This window comes from Coenobita brevimanus, chromosome 110 (genome assembly GCF_032717465.1).
Source record: "Coenobita brevimanus isolate Jiangsu-jjx chromosome 110, ASM3271746v2, whole genome shotgun sequence".
Classification (NCBI taxonomy): domain Eukaryota; kingdom Metazoa; phylum Arthropoda; class Malacostraca; order Decapoda; family Coenobitidae; genus Coenobita; species Coenobita brevimanus.
In genome coordinates, this window is record NC_137063.1 from 11,684,072 (window position 1) to 11,705,638 (window position 21,567).

At 41.9% G+C, this 21,567-nt stretch overlaps 1 protein-coding gene and 1 non-coding gene across 2 annotated transcripts in view; one reads left to right on the plus strand and one right to left on the minus strand.

The window, feature by feature from the left end:
• The window catches only part of LOC145417496 (uncharacterized), a 107,474-nt gene that overhangs the window by 17,171 nt on the left and 68,736 nt on the right, over positions 1 to 21,567 (plus strand). The window lies entirely within an intron of this gene.
• LOC145417702 (5S ribosomal RNA) lies at positions 8,597 to 8,715 on the minus strand. Its single transcript, XR_013900564.1, has one exon. It is a non-coding gene; the product is annotated as a 5S ribosomal RNA (ribosomal RNA).

The window sequence follows — 21,567 nt, forward strand, 5'->3', positions numbered from 1 at the left end:
TGTGGTTAAATTTTAACTGGACGGGTGATTATAGTACTGAAACTGACTTCATTAGCTTAGCCTTTCCATTGGCAGGGGTTTCCCTTGGCTGGATAATGTCGCCAAATATATTCCAGAATAAAATTCCTAATGGTGCTTCAGTCAAGCACCGTGTTAACCTTGCGATAACAAGACAAAAAAGAGACTAGGACAATATCAGGAAATTAAATTATTTTATAAGTGATTAATAGTTAATTCTGTTTAAGCAGTATTACTGCAGTTTCACCTACTTTCCTCAGCAGCACTATAAATAGCTCTAGGTCAGCCGGGAGTCGGAGGGGGTGGGGAGGTGGAGGCCCTTGAGGTGGGGGTGACCTTGGTGGGGGGAACTGAGGGAGGAACCAAATGTCAACAATACGGGGCCTGCTAGGTGGGTGTGGTAGGTTGGTAGATGGTGCATGGTAGTGCGGTAGGTGGTGTGTGATGGTGTGGTACATGGTGTGTGGTGGTACGGTAGGCGTAATGGTAGGTGGGTATGGTGGTGTGGTGAGTGGGTATGGTGGTGTTATAAGTGGGTATGATGGTTTGGTAGGTGATGTGGTAGGTGGTGCATAATGGAGTGGTATGTGGCATATGATGATATGGTATGTATGTGATGTATGGTAGTGCGGTTAGTGGTGTGGTGTGCTGGATGGGTGTGGTGGTATGGTAGGCATAGGTAGTTTTGGTAGTGTCACGTTGTATATGGATGTAATATATAAGTGTGATAATTTGTTAAGTGGCGACGTGGTGGCTCAGTGGTAGTGCGGCTGTCTCCTGTTCTGCGTGTCCCGAGTCCTGGTGCGAAATCCAAGCCATGACTAAGCCATTTGAAGCAGATGCTGGCAAAATATACTTTTATATCTTCACACCATGTCTGTTATATGAGTACCAGAACAATAACAGACTCTGACACAAGTATGCCCAATGTAACACTTCCACTTTCACATACACCACTATAACTACACACACCTCGTACACCCCTTACTTATTCGCACTGCGCCACAATAAGGAGAGGCTATTTCAAACTACCTGTCACACTGCCCCCTAGCCGAAGGTCTGGTTCCGCGGCAGACCTAATACGGTATAAGACAGTGTGATCAGTATCCGGGAGGTGTGCCAGTTTGACAGGTGGATTCGTTGTATGTCAGATGGAAATGATATGTATTGGTGTAGCAAGTGCGTGTTGTGGTTTGACAGGTGGGCGTGATTGCCTAGGGGCGCTTGGTGGTGTGGTAGGTAGGCGTAGTGGTGTGGCAGCTTGCTAAGTATATATGGTAGTGTGGTAGGTGGGAGTAGTTGCAAGGTAGGTGGGTGTGGCTGTGTGACAGGTGAGTGTGTGAGGCGTATATGGTAGTGCGGGAAACAGACATAGATGAGTGGCGTGTAAGAAAGGTAATTAGGGTTTGTGAGTAAGCCACCTAATCACTTCTTCATGCCATCAAGGCCTGCGATACCCCGAGGCCTACTTTCATAACCACTGGCCTTCTCGTGCGGAAAAATTAGTGGCAAAAACTAGATGTGCCTTTACAAGTGTTCTCAGTGTCCTCACTTTTTTCACCCAGGGCTGGATTGTGGAACTGTGGTGAAGGTTGTGCTGGTGTGGTAAAGGGTATGGTATGGCTGTGTGGTGCAGTGAATATGGTGTGGGTTTTTTTTTTGTGTAGTGATAATGGTGGCAAAAATTATGGCGTGGTTGCGCAGAGGTACTGGTGTGGTGTGTGTAGTAATAGTGGTGATAAAAAGTATTGTGTGACTGTATGTCATAGTGACTGTGGTGATTTGTGTGTGTGTGTGTGTGTGTGTGTGTGTGTGTGTGTGTGTGTGTGTGTGTGTGTGTGTGTGTGTGTGTGTGTGTGTGTGTGTGTGCGTGCTTGTGTGTGTGTGTGTGTGTTGGTAGTGATGGTAAGGGTATGCTAAAACTGCGTGGTAGAGTGGGTGTGGTATGGTTGTGTGGTGTGGTGGGCATGATATGGTTTTGTGGTAGGGGTATAGGATGGTTTGTGGTGTAGTGATAAAGGTGGCAAAAGGTATGATGTGGGGGCGTGGTGTGGCAAAGTGTATGGCGTAGTGTGTGATGATTGTTTGTTAAAGTGTATGCAGTAGTGCAGAAGAATGTTGCAGTGAAGTTCAAGAGGTAGCTTTGTTGTGCAGCCTTGTGGAGTGATTATGATGAGGGTGAGTGGTGTAGGTTATGTACTGTGGGTAGGCTGTAGTTGTGTGGAGGTGAGGATGGGTGGTGGCATTGCAAAGTACTGTAGTGTGGTGATCTTCTTTGTGATGAAGGGAAAGGTGCAGTGGTGAGTCGGCTGTGTGGTGAAGGAAATAGTGGTGTGAATACGTGATAATAGTTTAGCCTGGTTGTATGGGAAGTGGATTAAGTGTTAATGTTAAGGGTATTTGTGTTCGTGTGACATAGTGTGGTATTGCGATGTGTTTCTGTAGTGCTATGATGCGTTAAGGGATGTGCTGGCTTATTTGTTTGCATTAGGCGTTAGTGTTGTTAAAGTAGCTTATTCGGTATTAAGGTACAGTACCATAAAGGAAATGCTATGTAAGTGGAATGGAATGTGACTCTGTGGTTGGATTGTGGTAGTACTAGAAGTGTAGGTGTTTCATGCAGTAGTTTAGATTGGTTATCCTAGTGCTTTCGTTAGTAACAATGTATTTTAAATGATTTTCAGTATAATGGTTACAATAATACTCTGACGATAAGATTGCTAAAATAAAATATATATCTAGTTTTCTGCATTGATTAATTAAAAAAAAAACAAGAAATTGCAAAGTCTATATCAGGTGGCCTAGATACGTGTGGAATGTTCAGTTCTGCTGCCAGATTAACAAAATGTCACAGTAATGACATGTAATTTGCCTTAACATGGGAAAAAATCAAGGAACTCGTAGAGCCTTGCCCTAAAGAGTTGATTTGGCAGAACTAAAATTTCACATGTATTTAGGTCATCTGATACACCTTGTAAGGACTCGTTTTAAAATAAATCTATGCAAAAAAAATATATACATAATATATTTTATTTGAACAATCTTATCCCCAGAAACAGTTACTGTAACCCTAAAAATAAACATTATTTAGAAAATATTGTTACTGATAAATGACTTGGATAACCAATCAGTTGCCAGCTTTCAAAAGCCTAAGGCTCTTCTTTTCTCAGAAGAGACTGAATAGGCTTTAGCAAACCTAAGTGATACAGATAATATCAATAGTTCCTTTATACTTAGGGTTTTCAAACTGGGGTTTGTGAACCCCCAGGGGTACGGAGGGTTTCCAGGGGTTACATTGACAGCTGGTTAAAACTCAATAAATATATTTCATTTACCAACGAAGCTCATGAAATGATACCCAGAATCGAGAACCTAGTTTCCATAAGCCATGTGCAGCAGTCACATTCAAATGTAATGTGGTTATCGTACTTCAGAAAACGGTAATAACACTGTGTTGCAACAGTGTTAATATTTATATGCTCGACTAAGTAGTCAACATTTTAGTAACTTTACATAGGTAATGTGTTACCACTGTACAGTGGATTAGTGTTCAGGAGTACCATTCATATGCAACGCCTCGGCAGTGAGGGTAGAGGCTGCAGTTCTCAATACTCAGGGGGTAAACAGCGGGAAGAAGTGTGCTGACTTCTTACTACACCACTTTAGTTCTGGATGCCAGCCCGCGACGACTGTGACATTGTGGGTGTAATGTGATGTCACGTGATTGGCTGGTGATGGCGTGGGAGAGAGAGAGAGAGAGAGAGAGAGGTAAGTGGATAAGAATGTGAAAACAATGAGTGCGGATGAGAGATGACGTAAGGGAGAGTAAATATGAAGGTGAGCGGGTGTGAGAGTGAAGGAGAGTGGAGGGTGCGAGGGAGGGTGTGGGTGTGGGTGTGAGGGAGGGTTTGGGTGTAGGTGTGAGGGAGGGTGTGGGTGTGGGTGTGAGGGAGGGTTTGGGTGTAGGTGTGAGGGAGGGTGTGGGTGTGGGTGTGAGGGAGGGTTTGGGTGTAGGTGTGAAGGAGGGTTTCGGTGTGAGAGAGAGTGTGGATACGAAGTATGAGGGAGGTTGTAGGATTAGGTGTGGACGTGAGGAAGGATGTGGGTGTGATGGAGGGTGTGGGTGTAGGTGTGAGGGAGGGTGTGGGTGTGGGTGTTAGAGGGTTTGTGGGAGTGGATGTGAAGGAAGGTGTGGGTGTGGGTGTGAGGAAGGTTGTGGGTGTGAGGATGGATGTGGGTGTGATGGAGGGTGTGGTTGTGAGGGTGCGGGTGTGAGGGAGGTTGTGATTGTAAAGTATGGTGCGGTTGTGGGTGGGTGTTTTTGTGAGGAAGGGTGTGGGTGTGAGAGAGGGTGTAGGTGTGAAGGTACGGGTGTGAGGGTGGGTGTGGTTGTGAGTGAAGGTGGTGTGGGTGTGAGTGACGGTGTGGGTGTGAAGGAGGGTGTGTGTATAAGGAGTGGGTGTGGGTATATGGGAGAGAGAGAGAGAGAGAGAGAGAGAGAGAGAGAGAGAGAGAAAGAGGGAGAGAGAGAAAGAGAGAGAGAGAGAGAGAGAGTGTGTGTGTGTGTGTGTGTGTGTGTGTGTGTGTGTGTGTGTGTGTGTGCGTGTGTGTGTGTGTGTGTGTGAGGGAGGGAAGGAGTATGCGGATGAGAGAGTTGGTGTGGGTCTTAGATAATGAATGGGTGTTAAGAAGACTACAGATATGAGAGAGAAAGTGGAATTGAGGAGGAGTGTGGGTGTAAGAGAAAGTGTAGATGAGAGAGAGAGAGAGAGAGAGAGAATATGTGTTGGTGGGAGGGTGCGTGGGCTGAAGGGTGTAGAGTAAGGAAGGGTGGGGCAAAGGGCGTGAAGGAAAGGGAAAGGCAGTGTACCACGCCCTTTTCCTGGACAAAGGAAGAGATAAGGGTGGGGAGGAGGAGGGAGGGTAACTAATTCAGGTACACGAGGGAGAGAGAGAGAGAGAGAGAAGAAGAAAGGGGAAGGCACACGTAAGGAGAACCAGAAAGAGAATTTAGGAAGAGTAAAATAAATAAATGATTCCTTTCATGTACATAGAAAGGTGTAAATATAAGATAAAAAATTGGGTGACAGAATTATGGACGGTAGAGAAAGCGTGACAGAGAACTAACAAAAAGATATAATTATAGGTAACAGAAAATGACGAGAGGGAACAGACTACGAGAAGAAGGAAAATAATACGGTCACAAAATGAGAAGAAAGCAGGAAGTTTATGTGAGGAAAAGGATGAGAATAACGCAAAAAAAAAATAACTGGGAAAAATATAAAATTACCGAAAAATACATAAATTATAATACGTGGAAAAAAGTAAGAGATCATCGTATTAATGGATGAAATTGAATAGCATTAAAAATATATATATCTATATTTATCTATCTGTTTATCTATCTATCTATCTATCTATCTATTTATCTATCTATCTATCTCTATATATCTATATCTATCTATCTATCTATCAATCTATATATACTATATATATATATATATATATATATATATATATATATATACTATATATATATATAGTATATAAACCTTTACTAGATGTAAGAAATTTAATTACAGTGAAAATAAAACAGGGTGCATCAGCAGCATGGCACTCTCTCGCAGTGTAAACCCTGGTAAGTAGGACAAGAGGTGTGAGTTACATGGATGAGCAGTGTGTACCGCGGTGTAACAGCGAGGTCTGGCCAGCTTTGGAAATGCTGTCACGTGTGTCATAATAAAAGTACTCTCCTCTACCCCACGGCCAGGGAAATGAGGTGTTGGGAAAGTGTGTGGCAAGTGTTAACGGCTCCAGGATGCTGCTGTTTACTACTACTACTACTACTACTACTACTACTACTATTGTTACTACTATTACTGCTACTACTATTGTTACGTTACTACTATTACTGCTACTCCTACTACTACTATTACTGCAGTAGTAATTGTCGTCTCACCTGCCCCACGGCGAGGAAACACCAGAGAAATGAGGTGCGGGGAAAGTGTTAGGAGGCGAAGGAAGTGGAGGGGAAGTGTAAACAATTTAGGTAACATCAGAATGCTGCTGCTACTGTATGAAAGAAAGAAATAAAGGTATGTAACAAATGTACTCGTCTCTGCCCCAGGGGAACGGCAAATTACGAAGCTGAAGTGTTGGGAAAAGTGTCAATGAAGTGCACGGTCAGCTACGGGTAACTAGGTCAGGGTGCACGCTATCCTCCGAGGGATAAGCGTTTTATCTCGCCAAGGGCCACTGCTTGACGTCAGGAAGGGCATCTGGTTGCAAAGTGCTAAACGCTTCAGTACAAGTCATTTAAACAGGGGCAATATCTAAGTTCCTCAAAGAGAGGTTTGCATGGTTTTATGCTACATAAGTACGCCGGAATTTGTTATGATAACAAAACGATACATAATACAGAAACTGAATAGCCAAAGTGTAAGAGGAGTAGGCCTTCAGGTAACGGCGACATACACCGAAAGCGGAAGAAAAGAAGGGAACTGTAAAAAAATATATGTATATATATTAAGAAGAGCTCAGCCTTACCATCATCAGAGGCATGTAAAGCTTGGGATAGGGGGGTAGAAAAATGACGAAACCAGACATCCATTTTATACAGATTGAAGGAACCTTCCACCCAAAAAAATGAAGCAAAAGTTCGCCAAATCAAGAGCCACCCATTTACCTGGACACATTGCGTGCGAATGACTCGCACTGGAGAGTGGGTGAGAGAGTGTGGATAGCATAACAATTCTAAATGACTGCCTCAATGGGAGAGGTGTTTAAGCGGAGTTCAGAGGAACAGTGTCGGTTGTAATAGCGACAGTAAATATAGCAGAATTATCCAACGCTGAAGAAATGGTAGAGAAACTAAAAAAGAATCAGAACAGGGGAGCTGAGGCAAGAAGCCTTCATCTTGTTTTAAAGAGCAGTAGGTGTATGTAGTGAACCTCTATACATACGAGCTATACTCCATACAGAAGCGAATAAGACCACTTTGCAACCATCAAGAAAGCAGGATTAAATAAAGCAAAAAATAGACTCAACATAAACGACCTCGGAGAAGCTGATTTCACAAGAGACAATATCGTGATATCCGCAAGAGTTATCGTAAGAAAAAGAGACAACGAGAGTAATAAAATGTATCAAAGAACTGACTTTTTTATCTCACATGGAGAGACATCTAGAAGATTGTGCCCAATAGAGAATGGAGAAACTAAGCTTTTGAGTCAACAAAAACACGTTTTTTACGCAATCATGTGGAGAGGATGGAGAGTGAAAGACTGACTAAGAGGGTGTATGTGGGTGAGGTGGAGGGAGGGAGAGGGAGGGGTAGACCGAGGATGAGGTGGAGGGATGGAGTTGAGAGGTATATGAGGGAGGGGGGGGTGAGTTGGGGGGAGGGGAGTCAAATGGTGAGTGACAGAGTGACTTGGAGGCGTTTTGTCTGCGGCCACCCTTTGCGGGATTAGGGCGTCGGGCTATAGATAGATAGATAGATCTATGCCTAAGCGGCAATCAGAAATTAAGTGCCATAACCTCATTGCGCAGGTCTAGTAGTGACTGTTGTGGTGAATGGAGCCACGTTGGTTCAGTGGTTACTTGGTTCGCCCACAGAAATGCTCAGAGCCTGAGGCTGGAAACCCAGATAGTGGTGTACTGAGAGAGTAGTTTGTCCTTCGTTCGTTTGCCAGTGTTATGGTTGTACCGTGTCTGTGTTGGTTCATACCCATCATGGGGAAGTGTTAATTTGACTGTCACACTCCCTGCAAGGAATGTGGCCGGTGCTGCAGTGGATCTCGTAGTGACTGATATACACATAGTTGCGACAAACACATCAAGAAGCGAGTGGAGGAGTGAAAGGATGAGTTACCAATAATAGCGAAAGAGTTGGTGGAAGGGCATAATCTAAAGGAACACAACTGTTAATAAGCTTTAGAACAGTGGACGTCTACATCAGGGACCACAGAACGGCAGGCTGTATAAGAATTGGGGGCTAAATAAAATGAGAGCTGGGAAAACTGGGGAACTGAGGAAAACGGGAGTTAGGGAAACTGAGGAGCTCGGAGAACAGGAACGCTAAAGAAAACGGAGCATAAAAAAAAAAAAAAGTGAGAAGCCTGTGGCGAGAAAACTGGGGGAAAACTGAGGGGTGGGCCAGCAATGACTGAAAGCTTTGTTGTCTGAAAAATAAGGTAAAAAATACAGAAAGAAAAATAAATATTGAATCAGATGTCCCTCAGATTTTGAACAGGCTGATGAAGCAGTTGGAAGTGGTTTTGAATGTGTGGTGAAATGTCACATAATCTGGAGATTTCCTTACTGGTACCCTAAATTTTCAGGTGCACAATTGACCTGAGTGTCTGAGGGTACATTTGTCCATCTCTCCCTCTCTACAGTGTATACCGTATATATATATATATATATATATATATATATATATATATATATATATATATATATATATAAAAAATTGCCAGATGCCATGTATCCCAGACAGGGTGGCCAACGGCTTAGAGTTAATTGTTTTACAGGGAGGGGCACTAATCCTCCACCAACCCCACTTGACACGTAGGGATGCCAACAGCATCTGGTGTTCCCAGGCGGTCACCCATCCAAGTACTAACCAGACCCAACGTTGCTTAACTTCGCTGATCGGACGGGAAGAGGTGTACTCAACGTGGTATGGCCGTTATATATGTATAAATATATATATATGTATAAATATATATATGTATAAATATATATATATGTATAAATATATATATATATATATATTTCTTCATTCCTTATGAAGAGTAAGAGTGGTTTCCCCAAAGCTGTTTCAAATCGTTTTGCGGTGGCAAGAATAAAATATAAAGCACATCGTTTTGAGGTGGTTAATGGTGCCAATCTGTCATCACTCCCTTCTAAAATACCATGTGCCGTACCCAATCACACTTCACTATCAGTCATTATCACCGCCTTTCCACTATCACTTCGGCGTTTCGTGACAGGTGGTGGTCGTTACAATGATTCTCCGGGGGTTACTCTTGCCTTACCTCTTTCATGCTCTCACACTCGTATACTTGACCACAATCTCGCCTACCTCTCATCTGGTGATATTACAGACTTTCTTATCTTCAAATTATTTTGTATGTTTACTCTGTCTATATACTGTATGCTTACCTGTCTTTTCACGCCCTCTCACTCGTATTCTCCCTTAACAAACCTTACTTATTGGCCTACAACCCTCCGCTCCGTCTCACTTTATTATCATGCTTTTTTATGTTCTTTCTTTTTGTTTTGCTTTATTATTCTTATGCAATCGCTTTAACGCTTAGTACCAGTATCTCTGTCACTGTCACAGATCTTCTCACTTATCTTCCCAATGTTTTCCTTGTTTGTTTACTTCTCTCTTCTCTGTATTTTCACAGTCTTTCATTCCTAATCTCGCCCAAAATCTCCTTTGTGACCCCCATGTCTTTCTCTGTTGTAGGCTTTCGTCCCACCTTATTTCCATAGCATTTTCTCTGTTTCATTTCTGACTTTTATGCCGCACCTGTCTTTTCAAGCCTTCTAACTCTCATTATCAGTTCTTACCCAAAATCTCGCTTACTAACTCCATGTCTTTCGCTGTCGTAAGTTTTCTCATCGTATTTTCGTAACGTATTTTCTGTTTGTTTGGGATCTGTCTCTCTTCCACAGTCTTACATACCAACGCCTTGACTCCGGTTGAGGAAGCTCCCTAACACCATTTCCTAAGCGATTTGTTATGTTTGTTACAACTTACTGATCTCTTCGATGTTATATAAATTCTTCCAATATTTCTATTCTCTGCATATATAACATACAAAAAGATTTAAACTACCCATGTCCAAAAATAAATCACTATGGAAGAGGTGTTAGGGAGCTTCCTTAACCGATGGGAATACGGGCCACTGTCTTCCATTTGGTTTGGCCTTCATATTTCCTTAAGTTTATAGAGTTTTGTTTTTCTTTGTTTTTCTTTTTTTTTGACTAGCTATATGTGCGTGTCTGTGCCGGGCAGTCTTTTACATTCTCACTGACATTTTCCTTCACAGTTTCGCTTACTAACTACTGTACATGTCTTGCGTCGCTTCTGGTGTTCTTCTCTATTTACTTTCATCTGTCTGTCTGTCTGTCTATCTGTCTATCGGTCTGTCTGTCTCTTTCTCTCTCTGCATATATATATATATATATATATATATATATATATATATATATATATCCATCCATCCATCCATCCATCATCCAATTCTACGTTGCCCCATGAGGAGCGTAGGAGCCCGGGGCTAGGCAGTTGGTCCTGACATTTAAGATGAGAGTGACCAACCTTACTCATCCCTGAGTGGCATTAAATGAGCAATCAACCCCAACCACCCCATGGATATAAACCTTCACCGGCTCAATCCGATTGGAGCACAATAATTACCCACTAAACCACCAGGCGCCGAAATTTGGTTATATGGTTACCACCCAGCATAGTAAATGGTTTCCTGGTGTACAGGAAACCATTTGGCTTGTCACTCAGTGTAGAGTCACCCACAGGCAGAAGGAAGAGGAAAGAATGAAGGAATGAAAGACAGAAGAGGGAGTGTAAAGTTACCCGTAGGCAGAAGGACGAGGAAAGAATGAAGGAAAGAAAGATAGAAAAAGATGGAAGGAAAGACGGATGGAGGAGAGGACAGGGCAGACATCCGAGAGCAGCACTGCATTGAGTGAGTGGATGGTGAGCGCTATATATATATATATATATAATAGATAGATAGATAGATAGATAGATATTCTATATATATAGCATGTACTGTAACGCATACATACATGTATATTTAGTTACTCAGTTTTAAGAACCAGTCTATACGACACCTGATAATTTTCCTTGTGTTTTACATTATTCAACGCTTTACTAATCATTCCCTCTGGAGCAGGCACGGAACCTGCCCAAGTGATTCGATGGTTGAGACACGCAACAACCAGGGACGTATTTATAAACACTCCTAAGCTTATGTTGTGAAGAAGATTGTTTGTATATATGCTTTGCTTTCTTGTACAGTTGCCAGACAGCTCTCTGTCGAATCAAAGTGAATTTTAGAGTTAAAGAATTATATAAACAATAGTAGCCTATGTGTGATATTGACTGCTATGACTTATTTCTCACGTAAAAAAGTTAGAATCCTTTATAAATTTGGCCCCTGAGCCAAATAGTTAACTGCCATAGAAAACGTGTTTATCTCGTAAATTGTTTAGGTTCCTTTATAAATACGACCCCACAGCCCCTTCTCTCTCAGCGGGAAGGCGTGGTCATGTAAACTGGGTCACTGCCGTCTTGACCTTTGACCCATAATTTTCCCTCTCATATACACACAGCAAAAAGAGTATGGAGGCCCCAGCTGTGTTATACATTTTGTAAACCTGCACGAGGCGATTTTAAATATATACCGTACTGTATGTCCCACTCAGCAGGATATTATGTACCACTGTGTTGGTCATTAACACTCAGGTTCCCACGCTCCCTCACGGCTAAATATAATTGCTGAGTGTTAGCTGGGATGAAATACTAGGGTGGTCTTAATTATAAGAATAACAACGGTACCAGCAATTATCTCGTAAGCTCATATGATTAGATATCAGGCGAAGAAAATCATCTGATATTGGGATTAGAGGGTTTAAAGTAACATACAGTATTTTGACATGCAACTGAATATCTAGTTTTGTTAAATTTACCAGAAACACCACAATATAACGAGAAATATCGTTCAGGTACATTTTCTGAAACGCTGTGGTACCGATAGATATTTTTATTGCTAACTGTACTGCGTGGGAAATTAGTATGTAGATGTGGTCAATATATCGTAGAAAAGTCAAACCAAGCGAGACACTCATTAGTCGAGATCGAGCATTCGTTGTCTTCTTCGGTCTGTTATTTTATATTTTATTCTTGTTTCCTTCAGACGATTATATTCAGCATAGACAAAGCATTTGGTATGAAGGAAATCATGGAGACTGCCTCTAACCCCAACACTGCCTTGGCTTTTACAAAGATAAGATGGTTTGGAAGCAATGAAATAGAATTAGAACAACTATTCCGGATTAAAAAGGTTGTTTTGTCAGCTGTAAATTATCTTCCAACAAAATAGTAAAGATGCCTGTTATTTCGGTTACCGCACAACTCTATAGTGAAGTAGTTTGTCGATGGGCAGCTTTCACAAATCTGTAGCAGGTGGGGAATGATATTTTCGATGCAGCTTTTACAGATTTATAATGGATAGAATTTTAGATCATCACTTACATCTTCCAGACACTGTGCCTCGACCGTGACTCAGACTGCTTGAAGACTCTCTGAAGTTGGTGGTATGGGCCAGGCTCTAAATACGGAAGGTGCGGAGGTGTAGACAAGCTCAGATTATATAATTCCCATTTCAATAAACACATTTGACTTCTCTGCCTCCATTTTGCATTGTGTACCGGGGCATTCAGGCTGACCATATCTGATGCTCACACTCTTCATAAATCTGGAGCTTATATACACGTTCATCCCCTCAGTTTTAAGAAGACGGCGGTATATCTTTAAAATCTTATCTAAATTTGTAAGTTAAATGGTACAGTACTAAGCCTGTCTTAACAATCACCTCAATAAAAGCAATCATCCTGTTGGTCATTTACCCAGTTCATTACGAGAGATCTTTCCCAGACTGGAATGGTCCGTCAGTACTGAATGAAGACTAAAATAAAAGAAAATCGTCATCGTCCTGAAGGGATTAGTGGATATTCACATTAATCCCTTGAGTCTGCGAGGCCTTCTTTTAGCCATATAATATAGTTCACAGGTTGGCTGGAAAGAAATAAAAGGCCCCATGGTACAGTATGGGAATAATCAAGCTGGGAAGTGTGAAGAGGTGGCTTCATTTTTCATAATTATTAACCTTTTCGTTTTCAGAGATCTACGGGCGATTCTGCGGTCTTGCCATGATCATAAATCCCTAAGTCTCAAAATGAAGTGATGTGACTGCGAACAGAAATTTGACAGGAAATATATCTGATTATGGTCAAATCTATGAAACGAAGTGAAGTTATTACACAAAGAAACTCGAAAGGAAAGGCAGTTGGTACGGGAAGATGCTCAAAAGGAAAGTAAATAAAGTGAGTAAGGACAGAAACTCAAAAAGAAAGTAATTAAAGTGAGTAAGGAGAGAAACTCGAAAAGAAAGTTGGTGCAGACAGAAACTAGAAAGGTAGACATGGAGCGAATACTTACCAACAAAAAATTTAAAAGATATGAAGAGAGCACGGCCAGCGACTGTGCGAACTGAGGCAAGTATGGCCGAACCTCGAAAGGAAAGGAAATAATTTAGCACGGGCAGAAACTTGAGGTAAAATTACAGTAATGTGAGGAGGTATTAGAAGGAAGTAGGCAGGAACAGAAACTCAAGTGAAATGACTGTGGACCGACAATTTAAATAAAGTTTGCAGCTACAGACAGAAACTTGAAAGGAAATGAATGTGGGAAGGCAGCAAAAAAGAAATTAGTCTATCTATCTATCTATCTATTGCCAGACGCCTCAATCCCGTTCGGGGTGGCCACAAACAAATCGCCTCCACGTCGCCCTGTCCCCCGCCATTTTACTGCCCTGCTCCCAACTCACACCCCCCTCTCTCATATACCTCTCCACCCCATCCCTCCATCTCATCCTCGGCCTCCCCCTCCCTCTTCCCCCCTCCACCTCACTCACATACACTCTCATATAAAGAAATTAGTACGGGCGGAAATTCGAAAGGAAAGTAATATATAGACATACTGGAAGTGGGTAAGACAAACGCGAAATTAAATGAAATACATTGATGCAATGATAAAGAAGGACGGAAGAGAGAGTCTGATAGGCAATTACACAATAAATAACTTTCTTCTCTTTCAAGGGTGTGCTCTCGATATCCACTGAGTTCAATTCCCGGGTTGGCCATGAGATCTTTGGGCAAGGTCTTCTTCGCCCCAACCTGCTCGTACCTAGAACTGAAAAGGGACTTCGACTGTTGTGTGGCGTAGTCTGGATGAAGGCTGTGTCTTTGCAAAAAGTGAATGTCTGTCTTGATGCCTTTCATGTAGTGGATAGGCATTAATCTAAGCCTTCTTGACTCCTTGGGTTGTTTTCTTCTCATCTAAGAGGCTCCCTTGCACCTCTTTCTTAAAAGTTTAAATCAGCCTGCAGCACATTGAAATTTGCTCATATGTTATGCCATTTGCGACAATATTGAAAGCATAGCTCTAGAATTCAAAGAAGAAGCAAGAAGCAGTGCCAAGGCACAGCAAACCCGTCCCCGGCAGTCATTTTAGTGCTGACGTATAAACACAACAGGATATCTATACTCCGTCGTTTTTATCAAGACGAAGATGCACTTGACATGTTGGTGATGATTGGCTGAATGCAACATTACTTCATAATCTCTTTACTCGTCCGCATTATTAATTGACAACATATATCTGAGGGGGAAATTTGGGTTAGTAAATGTTATTCGGACATGTTGCATTCATCCAGTCATCAGCAACCTGTCAAGTGCATCTTCGCCTCATTAAAAAAAAAAAAAAAAAAATGAGTATAGTCAGAGATGTCACATACCAAATTTGGAGTGAATCGGGTGAAAACTGACGATTTTATGCCCACTTGAAATTTTAGGACCGACCCACCTGACATTGACCCCCCGACCGCTAACTAGGGGTGACCCCCCTGATATACTGAGGCATGTTATAGGATGCAGATTTGAAAGAGGCACCGTTAGGCTTTGGTTTCATGTCGATAAAACGAATTTGAAAGGGATTATGACGAAAAAACAATTTTTTAAATTTTACATTTTGGAGCTTACAGCCTGGGCCTTGGACCAATTTGGCCCCAAATTAAATCAGGTGATCAGCATAACCCATCATCCGTGTAATTTTAGTCAAAATCACACCAGTAGTTTTCGCTTAAAGTTGTTAACAGACAGACAGACAGACAGACAAAACGAGTGAAAACAGTACCAGTCCCCGAGCCCCTCCGAGGCGGGGACGGGTAAATATTACGGTGAAATAGCTTTATCGGTAAAGAAGAGGAACTAGAGACAGGATTGAAATATGAGCCTTTCCCTCATTCTGTTTGGGTCGTATCCTCCCTGGCTTAGTAAAGTTTCTTACACATCTTTATTAACGATTTATTTTTCACACTACACCTTGATATTCCTGCGTCTTTTACTTAAATATATCTAACCTCGACACAGTCTGCATCAACGTCATACAAAATACGGTAATGATAGCGTGACAGAGGCGTAACTAAGTGGTAAAGAATAGGCGCCAGAGAGCCACAGTAACCCACGGTAATACCACGTACTGTCCAGAGCTTCGTTTACTCTCGCAGCTTACCTCTCAGCAGGAAATAGTTTGGGCACTTCCTCACTCACTCACCCGTCCTCAGCTTGACACACTTTTCCGTTGTTATACCTTCGTGAGGCCAGGTATTATGTTTTACAGGCGCGCGCGTGTGTGTGAGTGTGTGTGTGTGTGTGTGTGTGTGTGTGTGTGTGTGTGTGTGTGTGTGTGTGTGTGTGTGAGAGAGAGAGAGAGAGAGAGAGTACACAAAATACTTTTGAAAGGTTTCTTCTGGCTTTCAGCTAACTACAGTAAGTGGAAGGGTTTAGGGTTAGCCAAGGAGTTCCCCCCCCCTTTTTTTTAGAATAGTTCACAGGTCAAGGTCTCAGAACTAGGTCAGATTCTTACCTTACAAGGGAGCTTAAGCTGTTTTATCCGATTTAGACCAAACTTGATGAAACAGATGAGAATTAGACAAGAACAAAGTGAGTCAGTTTTAAGGATAATCGGACGACGATCAAGATCACAGTGAAAAGTCAAAGTTGGGCCGGGGTGTCTGTGTGTAACCAAAATAACTAAAACGCTTTTAATCTAATTTAATCCTAATTTGTTGGAAGGGTTGAGGGTGTGAAAAGGGACTGACACATAGTTTTGAGAACAACATGCCAAAACTCAAGGCCACGAGGCAAGGCCAACTTTTAAAATTTATCCGATGTAGACCAATCTTTATGGAATGGTTCATATTACGACGTAAATAAAGTAATTTGAAAATAATTAAGTAAATGTCAATGTCACAGGGACGGGTCAAAGGTCAAGGTCACATGGCAGGGGCAACTTCAACAATTTCGATCCGATTTAGACCAAACTTTGTGAGAGAGTTTAGGGCAAAGCAACGATGAGGCGATTCGATTTTGAGAACAGTCCGTCGAAGGTCAAGGTCACAGGGCAAATTCAAATATACAGCCGTGAGGCGTATTGGTGGGCACGGTACTGCATTCTCTGATCGGTCCTAGTTTTTTTTTTTTCTGCTCTCTCTCTCTCTCTCTCTCTCTCTCTCTCTCTCTCTCTCTCTCTCTCTCTCTCTCTCTCTCTCTCTCTCTCTCTCTCTCTCTCTCTCTCAGTGACGGCACACACCATCTCCCAAATACCACGACCTTGCTCTTACCCGCGTTCACTTTCGGCCACACCGTTATAGCCCATTATCTCTTACACAACGATATTCATCTCGACAAAAACCTTCCGACAGCCATTGCAACTCACTGCGGGAATTAGACAAGCTTTCAAGACAAAAAGTAAATAATTTGTTTTTTTCCCAATCACCTCGGTCGTTTCGTTCTTTAAGTGCTTTGATTTCTTGAGAGCAGTATTAATCTTGTAGGCATTATTTTTTCTCTCCTCGCTGTCATTTTGATGTGTGATTTGGCTGTCTTTAATCGGGGTATAAGTGTAGGAGACTGATTATGTAAAAGTTTGTTTTATCTAGAAGGCTCAGGTATCCTCTAGGTTACCTCTGTTTTCATTATCATATTTATAACTGCTCTTGAGGAGAGAGAGCGGGTGTTAGGTTTTGAGCTGCGTGTGTGTGTGTGTGTGTGTGTGTGTGTGTGTGTGTGTGTGTGTGTGTGTGTGTTTATTTGTTTGTGTTATTCTTTGTTTGTTTGTTTGTTTGCGTGAGTGCGAGTGAACAAAATAAATCAGTTTTTAACCAATTTTGATTACATTTGGTAGAAGGGTTAAAAGTCAACCTATGAGGAAGCCAATCAAAGGTCAAGGTCACATGATAAAGACAAACGTTGACCTATCAGCATCGACTAACACAGTTTTTGTCTAATTGAATCCAAACTTGGGGGAACGGTTAAGGATAAGACAAGAATGACATGATTCTGTTTTGAGAACAACCAATGAAAGGTCAAGGTCACAGGTCAAGGTCAAAGTTCGGTGTGTGTGTGTGTGTGTGTGTGTGTGTGTGTGTGTGTGTGTGTGTGTGTGTGTGTGTGTGCGCGCGCGCGCGCGCGCGTTTCATAGCAAAATAACTCAAACTATTTTGGTTCGAGTTTAACCAAACTTGGTGGGAGGGTTGAGGGTCAGCCAATGAGTAAACCTATTTTTCAGAACAACAGGTCAAAGATATAGGTCATATGGCAAGATCTATTACGCAATTTTTACCTAATTTAGACCAAAGTTTGTGGAAGGGCTGAGGATAAGGCAAAAACAAAAGGATTCGATTTTGAGAATGTCAGACATAAAGGTCACAATTAAAAGGTTTAATATATCAGTGTCGCCGGGTAAGATCATCTTAAGCAGTTCTTAATTAATTTGACCCAAACTTTTGGTGGAACTGTTAAAGGTCAGGCAAGAATGAAGTGAGTCAGTTTTGATATCAATGTCATAAATCAAGGTCACAGGGCAAGGGCAAAGTTAGACCCGTTTGTCTGTGTGTTAACAATGTAACCGAAGTTTTTTTTAGTCAGAATTCGGATCAAACAGTGGATGAGTTGAGGATCACCCAAAAGACTGACCTATTGTTTTTCAGAACAAATGTCAGGGTCACATGGCAAGATCAACTTAAACCGTTTCTGTCTAATGTAAACTAAACTTCATGGAAGGGTTCAGGTTAAACCATGGATAGATAAACGATTTGGTGAATAATCAAAGGTCAAGGTCACACGGAAAAGTCATGGGCCAAGGTCACTGGGCTGAATAAATTTAAAGTTTTGATTAAGAATGGTCAAGGGTTTTGCACGAATGAATAAATTCTATTTTGAGAGTAATTTTTCAATGGTCAAGGTCACAGGGCAAGGTCAAAAGTTCAGCCCTTAAATCAGCTGATGAGAGCAGGTGTTACACTCTGTGAGGGCTGCTTCTCGTTGTATTTTAATACATGATTATTATTTTTTTTTTTTTACCGTTTTCCTAATGCCAATATTTTGATTGATCAAAATTATTATTGTAGGCCTGTGATATGGAGAAGGTGAAAATTGTCAGAGAAAATGTACCATCAGAGTTTCCTTCAGGCAAAATTCAAACGGTTTTAGGAACTGATCTGTGTACTGTAAATCGAGACTTTGCTGTAGTTAACGCTTTCACTACCTCCACCTGTCATGGATTTTACTCAGACCAGTATTAGAGGATTCCAGTGTTTCTAATGCCGGATGTTTGTATTTTGCGGAGGAAGACTCTGTCATTAACATGTGTAAGTGACTGTACGGTAATGACGGTGTGAGTACACCTGCCTGTGTGACCCCGACCCCGCTTAAACATAGCGAGGTGTGGGAAGAGGCCGAGGTTAGTCCCACACCTAACCGTATTCAAGCACTCCTCTCCCATAACAAGTGCTGTGCCCCCAACTCACCTGCACCCCACAGCGCTGTGCAAAGCAAATCATACCTACAGCAAAGCTGTGCAAATATTTCATGCTCTAAAAACGTATGCCGGGGATGAGACATGGTAGAATGTGGCAAGATAGTTTATTCAGAAATGTGTGACAGCGTAATAAATACAGAAACTTGCTGGAAGTAACACAGATTCTTTTATGGATTACTAATTATCTCGGTGTAGTTTGTAGTTAGTAATATTAACCTATGATAACTCTGATTCCTGCTTGGTGTAGGATTCTATGTTACTAGGACTGAACAACACTGCAGATCAATAATACACCAAGCTACCGTATTAGCACATAATGTTAGTCTGTTACCCGTACTTAGTCTCACAGTTCACAGTAATGTCACATATTCTTTGCTATCAGTTGCATACAGCAGCATTTTTATTTGCACCAAATAAATATGCAGATTATCAGAATGTAGTTGTCTTTATCATAGTTACAGTACTTTACACAGGCATCGATAACGTCGGTAGTTATACCTTAGTCCCTTCAGACCGATGACTTATTTTATGTTTTGCTGCTGCTGCCACTAATCAATTTTATCCAGCTCTGGAGAGATTTTTTTTGAAACTGGAGAACCTAGACATAAAGTTCACTAACCCAGTCAGTACGAAACTCCTGTCTAAGTTAAAGGAAAAACTCGTATGTTTGTTGCAGGCATAAAGTGCAAAATGCGTCACTGGAGTGAAAGGTTAAAAATGGTTAAGTGGACAAACATCAGTGCGTGCTGTTCGTGTGGGTGTGAGAGAGTGGTGTAAATGTAGTGGCACTGATGACTGTGTGAGCACCAACACACACACGGCACGAGTTGGCTGCACTATTATTTCCGGTTGTCTCAATTGTTTCCCAGACATATTATTGGTGGAAATACAGCGAATTCTCCAGGCAAGACTCGTCATACTTGATGCAAATGCGAGCACAATTTAGTTTTCAAGCATCCGTTCAACACGCTTTCTCATGTACCACATTTCACTCTTTACCTGTTTGTTCTGATAACTATAACTTTATTATGGCGCCCATACAGATTCCCAACTAGCCTGATTAATAGAGTACAAAAACTTAAGAATTGGGAGCAGATGAAAAGTTAGTAGATTAAGAGACACTGTTGCTGTGTTGCAAAAGCTATTCCTGATAAATCTTACTTAAGTTAGAAGTGGAATTGTTTATTCGTTCAGCTTTTCGTGGTCACGAAACTGAATGAGCTGAGATTTGGTATATTTGCAAATGGCAGTCCGTTACGTCATTCATTGTTTAGATGAAGAAAGAGCAAAAAGAAAGCAAACAAACTAACACACCAGAGGTTAGCCAAGAGGATAAGCCTAATAGTGATGCTGATCGGCATTATTTCCAACCCCTTCACTGCCAATGGTCTCTCCGAAGCTGGACAAAGTCGTCTGGCGTTAACCAACATAAAATACTAAATAAGTCCTCGTGCTGGAAGGTGAAGAGTATAATGCTTCCTCGTCGCAGCTGCCAAGAATGGTCTGCCAGGTTTCCAGTGCGGCCACAATAAACTTGGAAACGACTCTCGCTCAGGGAAACCATCAACTGTCGTACCTCCATAATCACCAACGGGATCCATGATACGATACCGTCATATCATACGACTGACCATCAGGCACATGTGCGTATCACATTATGGATAACAGTACATTATCAGCGATATGCTTGGTATGTGTGAATAGTCTCTGCGTTGGATTCCGATTTTGCTGAAAGCAAAACACGAAGCTTGAGATGCAGCGTTTCCAATGACATTATGTTCTTCGTGAAGCGAAACAGAGCTAATGGCCAAATTTTAATTCTTGATGACAGCTAATTGCTTCAGTTTCTACTTGAATTATAAACGACACTTCAGGGTTTGGCAACACATCCATCCCCCTGCTGAAAAGGTCAGATCCGTCCCACCAGTTGGAAATAATGATGACAGTCGCTCTCTTGTATGGCACAGAGACATGGATGTTTTGCATAAAAACCATACCATAACGAGGGAATGCTACTTAGACCTGTAGAAGTGATTCACTCAGGGTAACGCACCAACCCAAAATGTAGCAAGTAGTTACCATGGCTAAACTTCATGACTGTGACTTCGAGGTTATGGAACATCAGTCTCCTTCGCTTAACCTCACTCCCTCGAGCTTCAGTGCCTATTAATTACTAAACAGTTCTTCGGATAATGAAGCATCGGTGATGTAATTTTTCCCATTCCACAGAGTGAGCGAGGCCCGGTAGTTTTCCCTGTGTCCTGTGCATAGGTCACAGACTAGCTACCTCCATTATTTAAACCATTCACAACGAGAGGTCAGGTCTGTTCTGAATTTAAATCATTTGACGGTTGTTAGAACAAATAAGGAAAGGACATCATTGCATGGAATGTGTCACAGTATATTCATCACTACTTATCTCATCTGCGTGAAATATACTATCTTACCACTATGCTTATTTTAAATTCACTCTCTTTAACCATGACTGTATCGTGTCCATGTAATGTGCTGTACATTCGCCTGTATCAGTTAACGGAAATTATGTGACTGTTAACAGCAGTAGTCTGGTGATCTTGGCTACTTATATTAAAACTTCACACTGTTGAGGGTAGATTTTTTTTTTTTTTTGTTAATTTATTATTAGTGATCATCCAGGCACTGACGAGGAGCCCACACGTGGTGGCGCTGTGCGTCCTGCGTGAAGCAGCTGCGGCGTCTACCTGAGAGCCAAACCTCTTTATATTTCCCTGCACCTCGCCATGGGAAGGATCCTGGGCCGACCCTGGTAAAACGCTGTCTACCACAAGGGACTGCCGGATCCCCACACGACTTATGTATGCACTGCATTG